Consider the following 15,447-nt stretch of genomic DNA (forward strand, 5'->3'; position numbering starts at 1 on the left):
GATCGGCTGCCTTTCTGTTGCCAGGTTGACAGGGGACCAGTATGAACAGTCTCCTGTCCCCACCCCCAACCCCCACAAAAGGTGACCGCCTCGCCCCCCTGCTGTTTGCTTCCAAACACCTGCGCTGACAGGATCACAGCCCAGATTCTGCATTGCACTCAGACAAGCAGTCACGTCCCTTCACATGCGAGATCCCCGTGAAGCTTTGCACCGATTTGTCGAAGCACGTAGTGGTTCATTACCGGAGCTGTCTGTCACCGCCGAAACCCCACTCACCCCTACAATGCAGCCAAAGAGACGGGCCTGGAATTTCCAACTTTTGACAGGGAGACAAATTGAATCCTCGCTAACATGCCATGTGTTTAAAACGAGATTCATTTAGAATTGATTCACACAGCGTTTCCCCCACCCCCCCCCCCTCCCCCACCCAGCCTCAGGGAAAAAAGCAGTACTAACTAGATTCACAAGATACTCAACATAATTCTGAATGTTATTCTTTGTTTCTTTGCTTTGTTGCTGTGTTTTTTGAGAGGTTGTGTACCCCTGCAGCAAGCCAGCTCACATATTTAATTCTCTCTTTCACTGGGTATTTTTAAACTCAAGGAGAACGAAGGGAGAGGCTGAGAATACAGGAAGGGATTGTCTGGTGCCAGCCCAGGCCAAAAAAATTACAGGAACAAGTCTCCGCAGGTTAGTGAAATAAATGCAGACCCTCAGAGAGGAGAGAACGCTTTGGCTAATGAAAGGAAGTGTGACCTGGCTTGGCACGGGGGTCAGATAAAGAGAAGGTTAAGGGGTTCTAAGGTTTTATGCACCTAAATGAGCAGTTTTTGATCAGCACTACGGCTGGCCCCGGCAGGGCTCGCCCCTCTCACCAAACCTCTGGTCGGAACTGGGATCTTAATTTTACGCTTCCCTCATTTCAAACCCAGGCTCGGCTGAACGCCCTCCCCCACGCATGGTGGTGGCACGGTCACATGACTGCCCCTGTGGGCCCATCAGCATACCTGACCATGAACAAGACAACCAAAAGAGACAGATTTCAATGCTGTTTTGAGGGATGAGCGGTTTTTGCGCATGGACTGTGCAACCAGCTAAGAAAGACGCAAAGAGCAGTGGTGGTGTGCACCTTGCGATCACCGCAGCTGCGAAACGCATTGGCTGGCTCAGAGGAGACACGAAGCGGCCGGGCCTGGGGTCGCTCTCCTGGCTGCCACTGCGTCTGTGCTGCTGCAGCATTCCTGGCCCCACCAGCGCTTGTGCTTGGACAGCAGCTGGGAGCCCAGGGTCACCGGAGAGGGGTGATTCACCTTACCACAGCTGCATATGGCCTAGAACAAGCTGATGATGCTCACAGGGGGAGCTCTGAATCACTGTTTGTGTGTCTGACCACAAAATAAGGGCGAAAAGAAGCGACTGTCACAGAAAGAGGAACCGGGCACACAACGTTTCTCACCGTCTCTCGCCTCGCCTTTCCCGGAGGGGGCAGAAGCCCCCCCCCCCCCCCCCCCCCAACAGGGAGCCTCAGTTATTGTGCTACGACCGCGTTGTCCCAGCGTCGGCACCCGGAGTGGCAAGCTGTCTCCACGGAGCAACGCAGCGCGGGGGCGTGATTTCGAGCGACTTGAGAGGACAGATTTTGGCCAGTTTCTGCCGAATTGATCAGCCTTGTTTTTCACATTGCGGTTGCCCGGCAGTTACAACTGCTGCTTATTTCACAACACTTCTTGAGGAGGGCCGTGGCTGACAGGCATGCGGTTTAGAGCATGTCTCTCACTCTCTCAGGCTACAGGCTGCTGCTGCTGCTGCTGCAGGACGTAATCGACCGCTGCCACTCGGCGCTCACGCACTGCAAATACCTTATGATACGGCACTACGCGATACACCAGTAGCAGCTCAGACACACTCGGCGCGGATTATAACATCGGTTAATATATTTTACACTCTGACATGAATGATAACAATGCCATGCAGTGGTGGAAATAACTGAAACATACTGAATTCAGGATGCAAATACACTGCATAGACCCAGAGATAGGGCCGGTTTGACGGATCGGGTTCCTCAATAATAAATATCCATCAACCTTAAATAAGCGTCTCCTACTAGGCCTACCATTACTGGCTATTTCAAAACCCACTCTGCCTGTCCACCGCTGGTTTTGAACTCTGTTCCAGAAGGCTCCATGACAGAGTCAGCGGTGGGTGGGGGGGGTTGGGGGGGTTGGGGGAGTTAGCTCAGTGGCTCGACTCAAGTCTGCAAACATCATTCTTTCCCACTGCGGTCTGTCAGGGATCAAAATGTCACACATATTACTATGAGCAAACCCACATTCCCCCCACCCCCGACGTGATGCGCACACTCCCCCGGGGCATTCCAGCAGACAGGCCGCCGAGCTGAGAGGGCGTGTTCGGCAGGGGAAATATGTGATGACAGGCCAGCCAGTGGCCCGGGCCGGGCGCCCTTGCCAGAGCGTGACCTCATTTCACTGTGTTGCCTGGAAACTGTGAAGCCACACACACACAGAAGGGCGGTGAGGACAAAGGGGTGCCCACAAGGGAGCGGTGTGTTACTGTACAGCGCCGAGCTCAATGCTCGGCAGTGCTTACAGCGCATGTGTGTTTCTGTGCGTGTGCATATGCGACTGTACATATACCTGTGCCAATGGGCGCATGTGTCCATGATTGTTTTTCGTGCAAGTGTGTGGGTGTTCACGTGCCCCTTTAGGAATGTATATGTGTGTGTTATCTGGAGGACAGCATGCACATCTGTATGTTTTCGAGTGTGCATACATGTATTTCTGAGTATGTACACATGTCTCTGTGTATGTATATGCGTGTTCATGTGTTGAGTTCATGTTAGAGTGTGTACATGCACATGCATGGAGAATGCATACACCTACATCTGCAAGTACACGTATATGCATTTCTGAGTGTATATGCATGTGTACCTCTGAGCGCATATTTTTTGTATTTTTGCGAGTGAGTGTACATGCACGTGAGTGCACATGTCTGCTTCTACATGCGTGTGTGCATGCGTGAGTGCGCATGTACGCTGGTATATCCCAGCGGATGCACAGGAGCAGAACGGGAGACGCTGCAGCCTGCTGGGGAGCCAGAGCCGTCACGGAGCTAGTCCTCCACCTCTCCCACCGCCCGCGAGCGCGTTCGGCCAGGAGCGAGCCTCCTAACCCTCTGTGTAATCCGCCGCAGCCAGCCGAGGCCGATAACAGTCTGAATGTCACGGGAGGTTAACTGCCTCTCTCGCCGCTCTCCTCTCCCGCACGTGCAGCCTCATCAAGGTGGATCAGGGGAACGAGGAAATCAGGGGAACGAGGAAAGGCGGAGACCGGGCCCGACTTGTGGGCGTAAAAGCACTGGCTGTACCGACGGCGCAGATAAACGTCTGCCCTGGGAAAAGAAAAAAAAAACAAAAAACACGACAGGCTGGAGAAGAAGCGAGGGTGTGTGACGTGTCCTTGGAAACCAAACGCAGTGTTTTACGTCCTTCGGTGTGTATGAGTTTGAGGGGGGCGTGCTCTGAAGGCCCGCTGGAGCTCTGCACACTCACCTAGAGGTCGTTTCCCTCCTGCCGTAGCCTGGTTGACACGACAAAACCCGCAGGGGTCACAGGCACACTGCAAGGAGGGTTATGGGAATGCCAACGGGAATATTAGACTTTGAAAACCCCAGGCCCTGGAGTCACTCGTCAAAGCCAATTTCAACCTGTTCCACCGCTCAATGTCGAAACGACGTCAGTGCCGAGAAGGAATTCTTTCGCTCCACAGTCTCCTGGCCCTCCTGTGATCTCTTTTATATGTGGGGGGGGGGGGGGGGGTGTCGAGCCTGCGAGGGGCTCTGATGTTGGCGTGTCGGCGCGCCTGTTGGGTGCAGTAATGCTGCGAAGCCCCACAGTGGCGGAGCTCTCTCGGGAGGACCCCTGCTTTTGATCTGCGCCTCCCTGCATCAAAGCCAGATACCTGCCGCCGAGGTGGGCTGGCGCGCCGCCGGCGCTATGCAACGCACGTAACAGAGACTAATGCGGTGCCATACGTGTTGTGACACTGTGCCAATAACAAATCCGCGCTCTCATTTTAGCGGAGCGACAAATATGATTTACGAGGCTGGATGGCCGCCAGCGCTTTTATGAGACGTTTATAGGAAGCAGAATGGCTCTATATGCTTTGGAGTCACTCGGCAAGGGCCGGCGGAAGACGACCGCGGCAAGTCGTGAATTCACACCAGCGCAACAGCTCTGCCATGCGACACCCACCAAACCATCCTTGTTTACACTCAGACATACTAAACCAAGGAAAACACGTCACAGAGTGCGTGCAGGGCATGGCCATTCAAAAAAAAAACTTTATTTCTCGTTCAGCGATGAGGGACAAGTGTTACTTTATACGTGAGTCTGTGCAAGCACGGAAGCACAGATATGCACCGCTTGCGCACAGATTGAATGAGAAGCATGTTTTCCAAAAAGCAGCGGCTGCCTTCAGAAAAAGCTTTGTGTGCAGATGAAAGCGGGCTCGGGTGAGCGGGAAGCGTGAGGCGGCCTCGCTTGTACCAGGCGCGGAAGAGCTGCGCGGCTGGCGGAGCTCGCTTCAAAGCACCGACCCGCAGGAGCCCAACAGCCAGCCACCAGGAGAGTCAAAGTGTCGCCAAGCATCACAAGGGTGCATCTGGGTGAGTGGTGCCATTGTGCACCTAGCGCTGTGGAGTGCTTACGTTCCTTTCCTCTTGGTTATATTTAGAACGCTACTGACATTTGAGGACTGGCTGAGAAAAGAAGGCAGTTCTGAGAAAGTGCGGGCACGTGTTACAAGAGGTGACTACTTAGCATCCGGCCTGTGAGTGCTCTGTGTGTGTGTGTGTGTGTGTGTGCGCGTGTGTGCGAGTGTGTGTGTTTGTGGTGTCTACTGACAAACACTTGGCACACTAACAGCATTTTCAACAAGTCTATGTCAGAACTATTTCAGATGTGGGATTCTAATACAAACTGACCTGCACAATTGACAAACAACAGCAAGAGCCAGCAGCTGTGTCAGGAGGTATCTGGAACTCCTACAGCCCTGGCATGACTTTCCTGTGAAAGGATTCCTCCAAGTGAAATTAAGGCTCAGCTATCAGTGCCAAATAACAACTTAATACTACCCAAACGGAGCTGCTGCCTTGATCCGTATACCTTCATAACCGTCTCATTAAAACAGTGCTCTTCGTTTGGTGCCTGAAGCACCATCGGGAGATCTCTGCTGCTTCCAGTCTACTATTTCCTGCTGATAGCCTAGGTCAGACGAGCTGTTCTCGGAGATGCGTCTGGCAGTAGTTTAATATGCGCCCCAGTCATCCCCACCTTCTACACTTTCTGACAACAGCCGGAGGTGCTGTGTCGGTTTTCCTAAGAAGTTCTACCACGGAGACTGGGCCACAGAAGTCTAAGACGGTATTCTGCTTCTAGAAGGTTTCTTGTGTATATAATATGACGGACGTACCCTTTTAGCATCCTGATCCATAGAGCAGAAAGCCCTAAACGCTGCTTTTCAAAATGCAAACTTTGATCTGGAGGCTACATTTACAAGCATATGGAAATTGTATCTGATTGCTTACATGGATGCTAAACAATTAGATATGGAATTTATTCAATTGAGCATATTCTCAATGCATTACACCTTCAGTTTAACGCTATTTTGATGTTTAACATTTTAGAACAAACCAATGTCTCATGCGTATTCACTGCAAAGCCTGAAAAACATTTGGGGAAACCCCGAGACCTTATGGGAGTACAGAGTCCATTGCAAGGTGCTCTAAGGTACTCACTTCCGCTTATTGGATCATTTGGATCTGTTTACTTATGAGTTAGATTTCCAAAATATACATGGACTTTGCCTTGGGCACTCCTACATTAACAGAGAAGCAAACACGAGCTGAATGCAAGCACACACTGAGATTTAATGACTGACTTAAACCCTCTCATTTGTAATTACTTTGTATTGGCTGTTCCTCAAGCAGGCACGTAGACTGGCACAGAAATGACCTTTTCGGTTTGCGCAGTGATTTTGTCATCCGAATGGCAACACCTGAAAAATGTGTAGCAACTTTCTGGGTGCGTAAAGTTCAGTTACACTTCAGTGCATAAACAGTCACAGTCACTTAGAGCTAGAGAGTTACAGAAAAGGGCAATTTACTTTGATCACAGGCAGATATTTGCAGTTTTCACCCTTCTACATCAGGTATTTTAACATCTCAATATGAGAGAGCTCTTTCTCCCAATTCAGCAACGCAGCTTTACATTTACGGACACTTCATTTGGGTACTCATTTTATCTCTCTCTCTCCTTTCGTTTGAACCAAACAACGTACGCAATTTTCTGCTTGGGTATTTGCGTTTACGATGTTTGCTCATCGAGGCTAAGATTTACTGCAAGCTCACTCACTGTGTCTCCTCGCTCATCGCTCTAGAATCTAACTCAGCAGTCTTGAAGGCAGACACCCAGACATCTTCATGTTTTTTATATTCATAAAGGTGTTATTAAAATTCCCACAGCCTTGCAGTTTATCCTCATACTTAGACACAGCTCGCACAACAAGGTGCCAACACATTTCATGTCTGTTTGCATATGAGCTTTAAAACATACAGCATCAAGTTATTCCACCCAACTACCTGATGCGGGGAAAAAAGAGGCCATTTTTGACATAAAGAGAAGAAAAAAACCTTACAGCTGGCCTGCTAATCGCTTACTTAAAATACATCATTTTCATAAACCACACGGCGGGTAATTGTAACTGCGAGCAACAACGCTGAACCTCTCCGGCACATTGCATTTATTTTCATCTCTTGCAGCTACTTTTTCCGGTGCTATAAATTAACAACCAAACCACCTAGGTCTTGCACACAGCATAAAGCAAGCTTCCTAAGCTGCAGGAGTGAGACATTCGTGCATGGTGTTTATGTGGTTCTCTTGTATCAGCTCAATTCGTTTGTAGAAATGCATGCAATGGAAATTCCACCGTGTTGCACAAATAGCAAATTTTAATTGCGTCCTTCGTGTCACGATTTAACGTGTGAATCACAACGCTGAAGCCGATTGCATATAACAATGTTGTTTTGTAATACGAAATGTTTTTTGAGGGTCTGGGCCTGATCATGATATGAGGAACTGTCAAAAAACAAAACAATTTTGGAAGAGATGTTCCCATATTCTTCATTTTCCAATATAAGATTTAAATGAGAAAATATAACTCCTGGTAATTTTTTTTGGCTGGATTTACAAAGCATATTGACAAATGTTTTTTAAGAGCCATTTGCATGCTGGGTACATCCTTAAAACATGTTTCTGCTAAGCTAGCGGCCTTCATGTGAAAACTTTTAATGGATTTACCTCTGGGCTTTGTTTTCCTGAAACTTACTTTTAAGCTCTATTTAGATACATTATCGATATATATGTAAAGTACTGAGGAATTGTCAAAGAACAGATGACCTTTCAATCAAATCTCTGAGGTAATGCTTTGAGCTCAGTGAAATGGCTGCATTCAAACCCAGGGGTAATAAAGACAGAGATGAGATTGTGGGGCTCACAGCAAGATGGAACAGTGTCCTGTAGCCTATGGGACCATGATGTTCCGTTATGCGGAACAGTTTCTCGATATGTTGGTGAGAAGGAGATAACGGAGGTGGGTCCAACTCAGTGAGCGCTCTGCAAATCACCCTTCCTGCCCACACTTGAACTCCTTGGCCGCCAAATCGCGGACACATTGCTAAGCCACTGGCAGAGCTTAGAAAGGCCTTCTCCTCCATCAATCTTAGTAACTAAAAGCCAGCAGTCTGACCCCCAGCGGGCACGGCCCCGTTCACCTCCAACAGGCAGCGCTGAATAGAACGGCCACCTGCCCCAAGGGGGTCCGCGCAAGTCAGCTCGCGGCCACGGCCCCCTGCCCGCTTCCGCGGCGCAATCGCTGGCGGCTCACAGGTGGAGGAAAAGAGGCAGCGAAGCGCCCACCGCGAGCAGCACCTGCTGCAGACAGGAAAGCGCATTCATCACCCGGTTTTAAAGAGGACAAAAGGAAACTGCGCTGAGAGAATCCAGGTTACTACGGGTGCTGGCAGAACGGCGTTCCATCGAGTGCCGAACGTCCCTTTTCCAGGGTTAGCCCTCTGGGAGTTCCCCCTGCCAGCGGTGCAGATGGTACACGGACCGCGGAGCGTTACATCACGCTGCTCGCGAGCCGCCCCGCCTGCCACGTGGCAGGGGCTCTGCCTGGTCGCCACGGGGACCAGAATTTGAGTCTTGGGGCAACGCTAAGGTGACGTTTTTGCATTACACACAGGCTGCGCTTTTTTGCAATTATCATTTTTAACACTTGCGTTTGTCCCGCTTAGTATTCTGTGACGCTGACAGTAACTTATAGCCAATTCATTTAAGGAACAGATCTGTTTTAATAAAGATACCCTCATTAAGCCTAACAGAGCAAGACACTTTAAAACAAAAATGGAGTAGTTTGTTTTACGAGGTCGAACGCAGTCCAAATAATGATAACAAGACAGAAGCACTGCATAATTTATGTAGCCTACAGTGCTGTGTTAACCAGGACAAATAATCAAAAGGGATAGCTTTGTTCTAAATGCACTCAACACTAAATTAGCTAAAAGGAGTGTGATTATGTCGTTCTTCATAATTGGACACTTAGCATCATTCATGTCCCCATGTAGTTAGGATGGAATGAATTACAAGTGAATTACAATGAATTTCATTTTGGTAGAACAACGATGAGCTGTCATTCTGTCCCAGCCGGTCCCCAAGTCAAGTAGGAGGGTGACGTGGTGACGTGACCGACACCAGCAAAAAAAGGCCAGCTGCAGCCACAGTGACACTCACACCGAGGGTAAAGCACAGCGACAGGGCCATCGGCCCCAGAAACGGCGCTCAGGAACCATAAACCAAGCAAAACAATACACACCATAAATTTCAAAGCCACCACGTTCACAACATCATCACATTCACAACACCATCAAATCCCTATTTACCATCTGCTTCTCTGGTCAGCAACTGCCTCTGTGATAGGAGCATCTTTTTTTACATTTTCAGAATTTATGAAGTGCATGGGAATGGGACATTGGAAGCAAGCTTGGAGGAGCAGGTGGGGATTACTGATGTAAATATGATGGTTCTGATATAAAAAGAAAATGAACTGTTGCAACTATGGGGAAACAGGCTGCAGATTAATCATCCCGTGAACCTGCACACTCTGCCACTGCAAAGAAATGGGAAAAAATCCATAAGTCTCAACCAATCAGTAGTGTGCCACCCAGTTATCTTGTAACTGGAACTCACAGTTCATTTCCTGGACAGTCAATGCGTGTTTTAAAATGATCTGAGGGGGAGCGAACAGATGATCGACATCAAGTCAAAAGGTTGGTTTGGAAATACTCAGCATGTCCAACTAAATGCTCTCCCTCGAATTTATGCACTGCTAGAACAATACCTGGCGTCTTTCGCGAAATGACGGCCATCCTGTTGTGAAAGTTAACCACACGGACCATTTCCTCAAGTCACGCGTGTTGATTTGTACTGTGCCGTGTGCAGAGGACACAGTTCATTAATTTGCAGCGTGGCCAGATGCAATACATTGGCATTGTGGTAAAGGGTTAGGACAGAACACCCGACCTTCACAACCGCGCGGTTTGACTTCCCAACAAGAGAGACAACGATCTTGCTGCACAATGCAAAAGACCCGGGGGAATGAATCGGCTCATCGTCAGCAACAGAGTCAGAGACAGTACACACTGAACACTGCTACACATAAGTCTTAACCATTAACTCTTCATCAATGAGGAAAATGTAAGCCTGTTCCATTGTTGTGCGATGGGATACGTCTTTATCTTGCTTGTTGCACCATTAAAGCAAGTTCAGCAAAGAAACAATGAGATAAATCTGGGTTTTCCTCTCCTGGGGCCCAGCACTATATTGCAGAATTATGAACCACAGTTAACACTAACCCCTTTCAATCTGCATTGCAATCATATCAATATGACCACACAAGGCACTTGTGGACAAATTCCCCCGTACCTTCCCTGCACAGCCATGGCTGCTGCTATGCCGCAAGGCTTTCACAGCTTTCCCTGCCGGAGGAGCAAAGGTGCAAGCTCTAGGCACCGATCCGTCATTCTGGGGAAATTCACCCGCAGGCTAACTGCTCCTGAAAAACTGTAAGAGCTTGAACACATTATCCCTGACAGGCAGGAAGAGACACACACACACAGACAAGCACACCAGGCAAAGGTTACTCAAACAAAAAAGAAAGAGAAAACGATTCCCCATTCAGTACCGGGAATGGAAATCCATCGCAACAAGACGGAATGCAAGCGAGGAAAGAATATGCAGATCCTGGAAATTTGCATCCTGCGATGCTTTGTATTAAAAAAAATGCTCAGCAACTAATGCAGTTCTGAGGAGACTTTGTAGTGGCTGAAGATTGAAGGTGGGCTACGATGAAAGCCTTCAAAGACAAAAAAGGGGAAAATAGGGTGGCCCCAATGAGCCATGCAAGGCCTTTTGTCTCGCGACCTAAAGCTGCCTGAGCCGGGAAAAGTACACGCAGCAAGTGCTGACGTATATCTAAAAAAGCCTCGGCCGACAAGTGCTTCCTCCTCTCCTTCGTCAGCCGTGGAGTGATGTTCCAATTATATGTAAGATTGGATTCTCTGCCCTACTTTCCTAATTATACATCGACACTCCCCTGGAATTTTTCTGCTTTGATTATCTCCCTTCTTTCCGCCTTCGACATTGTATTTTAATGCATTTCTTAAGCTTGTTTCCCCTTTCAAAGCAGAACCTAATTTCTCGACTATTATGCCTCAGTTGTAAATCGCCCCTGTGATGTACTCCCCATATGATGAAATATAACGGAGGATAATGCATTTTGGCGGCCGTGAAACAAGCTCAGAGATGCACCTCGGCGTGCAGTAAGTTTCAGCCACTGAAGGAGTTCAAATCGCATGATGTCGCAATTTAGCTCTAATATACATGCATTTGCAGTTATAATTACCTGTATCTATTTTTGTTAGTACTCCTTTGGAAACAGGCTGAGCAACAAAAGAGATGGCTTTAGATAGAAGTGATGCACAGGCTGTTTTGGTGGGAAAAAAGTTGTGAAAGGAATGTGATGCATGCTTCTTTTCCCTTTCAAGTGTACCGCCATTGGTCATTACTAAAATCAATCCATGTGTGCATCATCCACATGTGCATCATCTATTCATTTGGTGGGAAACTGCACAGACTACTTCTAACCGTTATGCCATCCAAACACATGTCACTTTTACCCTAAACATTACCAATTAAGAGCCCAATGAGAACTACATCCCTGACCACGGTTCACCTCGTTAATCACACACTCAATCAGCCAAATTTTGTTAAGTGTAGTGCCCCTCACCATAGAATTGTCACAGGGCATTTGTTAGTGTCAAACAGGGAGCAGGGATTGTGACACTGACAGTCACTGCCTAAAGAAGCTGTCATAACGTTTTGTATGCACTTCGGTGCAAGTGTGAATGTGTGTTTGTACTCTGTATGCTTTTGGCAGAGAAATCAATAAATCAAATTTCATTTAAGATAGCGTTATCTAACAAAGCAACTGCCACAGAGCATGTCACATATCGACTGGTTAATTCATTGCAGATATAAGGATATTAAGCAGAGGGAGAGGGAATAATTTAAAGGAACAACAACGATGACTTTGCAGGAATTGCATGGAAAAGGAATTACATTGTTTATTCCAAGTGTAACACTTTTAGTGAGTATACTATGTGAGAAGTCCTTGTTTGCATATATATTAGACTATGAAGTCTACGCAGTACCTCAACAAAAGCCTTCTGAACATCCATGACTAGATACCTTGAATTAGCTGTGTTATAAATAGGTAAATTACAGCGCTCACTACAGGCTCCTTATGCAAAGAATTTTTACCGATATGATAATGGTGTTTTTATTTTGAATCATAAGATGAAGTCGGGTTCTCATCTTGAACCAAGCTCATTTGTTTTAGTAATGCGTGCAAATGTCCAATTATGCAAACATTATTCCCCTGTTGCAAAGTGGGTGGAATCCAGCGGAATACTCATGCTCGGGTTTTACATATCAACTGTACACAATGACACAATGCACACAATGACCACATTCACAGGGGCAGGACAGAAACGCCATCCCTGATCTTATCACCCTCCGGGCCTTAGAGCATACTACACAGGTCGAGGTGGAGGGTTCAAGCTTGACAAAGCGAGACTGAAGAAGGATCAAGAGAAGAAGAGAAGAACCTCGAGTGTGGCCCTCAATGATCTGAGCTGAGAATGGCTGCATTGCACTTTGCTTGTCATGAGGGACGAGGAAGAGGCAGGAACCAGCCATTATCTTCGTCGGCTCTTGAATGCAGACCGTATGCGCAGAGCCTTGACTGAGTAAAAACCTTCCCTCTGTTTTTTTGACGCTCGGATAGCAACGGCTTCAGTACGAGACGGACACCTTTGCCCCCGTTCCAGTCTCCCCTGAAAGCCCCAGGTGTCCCAGACAGGCCGCCTAGCACTAGGCTGCAAGGAGCCCTTTAACCTGAGGCCTGTCGATGACTCACCTTCAACCTTTGGAAACTGCATTCCATGAGCTGCTTCCACCAGGCAGCAGTTAGCAGCACCAAAAGCAGACTGTACGCCAAAAGTGCAGGTAAACATAGTGATTTGCATGCTGACCCGCTCGCACCTGCAGTGTGCTACAGCAGTACCTGCAGAGAGCAGCACACCGTGCTCAACGCCTTCCGAACTCTGCTGTGCTCAGCCACTGAACATAACCGTCACTTGCTATTATTGGTATCTCCTCCCTATCTTCTCACATGCAGCTGATCATAGCCTTACAAACCGAGGCTGTCTGGAGTTGTTTTGTCTTTACTGCTGCCATGGTCACTTTGTGGTGATCACTTCAATGTCCTATATATGGATCGCTCTACGTCCTTCAAAACCATACAGCACAGAGACATTTTCTCATGACTCAGGTCACTTGCATGAGGACCACGCAATTACTTGACGAGTTTAGGGGATGTTTCGCCATCCACCTGGAGTTCACATATTCAATTAACTGCACTACGCTTGCTGGCATGACGTTTCCAGTAAGACCTCAACGATGGTTATTAATGCTGCTTCAGAGTGGGGTTACTCTTTTTGCCAGACTACAGTGGACAAAACCAGATTGCAAGTAATTAAACCTGCACTGTTCCCTTAATGAGGGGTGCTAGGGTCATCTGGCTGTTGCCTGCCTCTTAAAAAATGAAAATATTCATCCTTGTATGGCGCAAAAAAAATCAGCAAAACAAAACCCTTCAATCTCCAGACAGTTCAATTAAATGCATGCACTGTGCGTAAATAAAGTACCGAAACAATTTTTTTACACGCGATGGTGGTAAATGTAAAACTTTACAGAAAAGCGATAAACGACATGCAAATCAAGCAATTAGGTGCAGCATAAATGCCCGTGGAATGTTTACCCATGCCTCTCCTTGTGTGGGATTCAACAATCCAAGTCTGACGATACCAGATGCTGGCTCTCCAATCGAAAGTGCTAACGAGTCATGAAAACACGTATCCACGTGTGAGATCTACAGGTCTGTGTTAGTTGTCACTTGGTGCCAACATACGGTAAAGAGCATGAATGGGCTCAGTCGGACACACTGTAAAACGAGTTTGAATTCTCGACACGGAGAGCTCGCAAAAAAAAAAAGTGAAATCAGCATTAATTCCAGATAGGATTACGCAACGCTGCGAATTATAAAAGCGAGGCTCTCTTTTGGTGCTCTGATGTCAAAGCTGTCTGAGAATTAGCAGCCTGCAGTGAAATCGTGGCTAAGTAGGCCAGCGCATCCAGCACGGCTTCAGAGCTCCTTTTGGAGGGACGGCGTCTTTCAAGATGCCTCTGAAGATGGTGCAGAGATCACAGAGCGGCCGAGTTAAAAGCTCCCTATTCCCAGCGCGGCGCGAACCCCGGCAACATCAAACTTTAATACTGACGGGCGGGATGGGGAGTTAATATGAATCTGTGCAGCCACTTCGACCGCCAGCCACACCTCCTATGGGCCTGTGCGGACCCCCTCACAGCACAATGGGTAATACAGACAACACCCCCCAACATACATCAACACACACACACACACACACACACACACACGCATCACCTTTGCTTCCACACAAACAGGAAAACGGACGCTTTCAGAATGCATAATGGGAGGCCTTTGTAAAGCGACGTCCTCTGTACCAGAAACACTTTGTGGTAGTTTGTGCACCACGCCTGTCACGGGAATATGCTGTTATGCTATATGTTTTAAGAGGCTTCATTATTGTTTTCATTTGGTAGTTTAAGGCCACACCCCCTCCCAAAACAGAATCTGCACGTGCAGAAACAATGTGCATTTCCTCTTGTGTTCAGCATGTTCCTGAAGTGGCAGGCGCCAAGGAAAGCTTTCCGGGGTGTACTCCATTTTCCTGGTACCGCTAAAAGTCTCGGTACCTGAACAACCCTAAACTGATGCAGCACTCTCTGAATTATAAAATAATCATACGCCATGTCATTCTGTGCCTTTCAGCTAAGCACAGTTTCAGAAAAGACACCACAGAGAAACGAGTTACTTACAGTTTTAGAGCTGTATGCCAACTTTGTGCCTATTCCTATAATCTCACTGCTTCAGTTCATAAGATATGTAAGGGATACTTTGCACGTCTGGCCTTGAAGCCACAGCAGGCACAAGACACTTGGCATTCTGGGAGACTTGCTAAGCCTGACTGTAAATAGCCAAGAAGCAATCTGTCCAGATGTGAACCTTTGCATTCGCAAAGCTCTCAAAGGTCCACTGACAGCTTGTGTCCACCCGTCAACCCACAAAGCATTTTGAAAAACGGTTCATGTACCCCTGCAATAGCCTGGTACACCCACGCAGCGGTTAAGGTATGAAGAACGGGGGAAAAAATAGACAGACTGGAAGGCAATCCACACTGTGGCACAGAATGAGGGAAAGTTACAAGCACCTTGTTGACCCACAGTGTTATCGATGGGGGTCGGAAAAATACAGAGAGGCTGTCAGGACGAAAATAAATAAAACAAACATCATAGATTCATTTAAAACACAGCCCTGGGAGTTGTGAACTTTGAAAAGAGAAAAAACAAGGCGTAAAAACAAGATAGCATCAACTGCACACTTCCTCCACAAACTGCAAAATAGGGCACTTTTGAGAGAGAAAGATATCAGAGAACAAAACTGTGAGCACCTGAATGAAGGAGAGGCAGTGCATATGGCAGCGGGTATAGCCTGCTGTTTCCTTAACATACCTGGAAAAACACTATGCATACATAGCTGGGGACTAATACCCTGCTGTTAGAGTTCTAACAAGTTAGCACTGTCCACGGAGATTTCAAAACAACTGCCA

General features: G+C 47.6%; 1 protein-coding gene across 1 annotated transcript in view; it reads right to left on the reverse strand.

The window, feature by feature from the left end:
• LOC118777434 (heterogeneous nuclear ribonucleoprotein L-like) overlaps positions 1-15,447 on the reverse strand; it is a 39,780-nt gene that overhangs the window by 20,563 nt on the left and 3,770 nt on the right. The gene's annotated exons all lie outside the window — the stretch shown is intronic.

The sequence above is a fragment of the Megalops cyprinoides genome, chromosome 1 (assembly GCF_013368585.1).
Source record: "Megalops cyprinoides isolate fMegCyp1 chromosome 1, fMegCyp1.pri, whole genome shotgun sequence".
Classification (NCBI taxonomy): Eukaryota; Metazoa; Chordata; class Actinopteri; order Elopiformes; family Megalopidae; genus Megalops; species Megalops cyprinoides.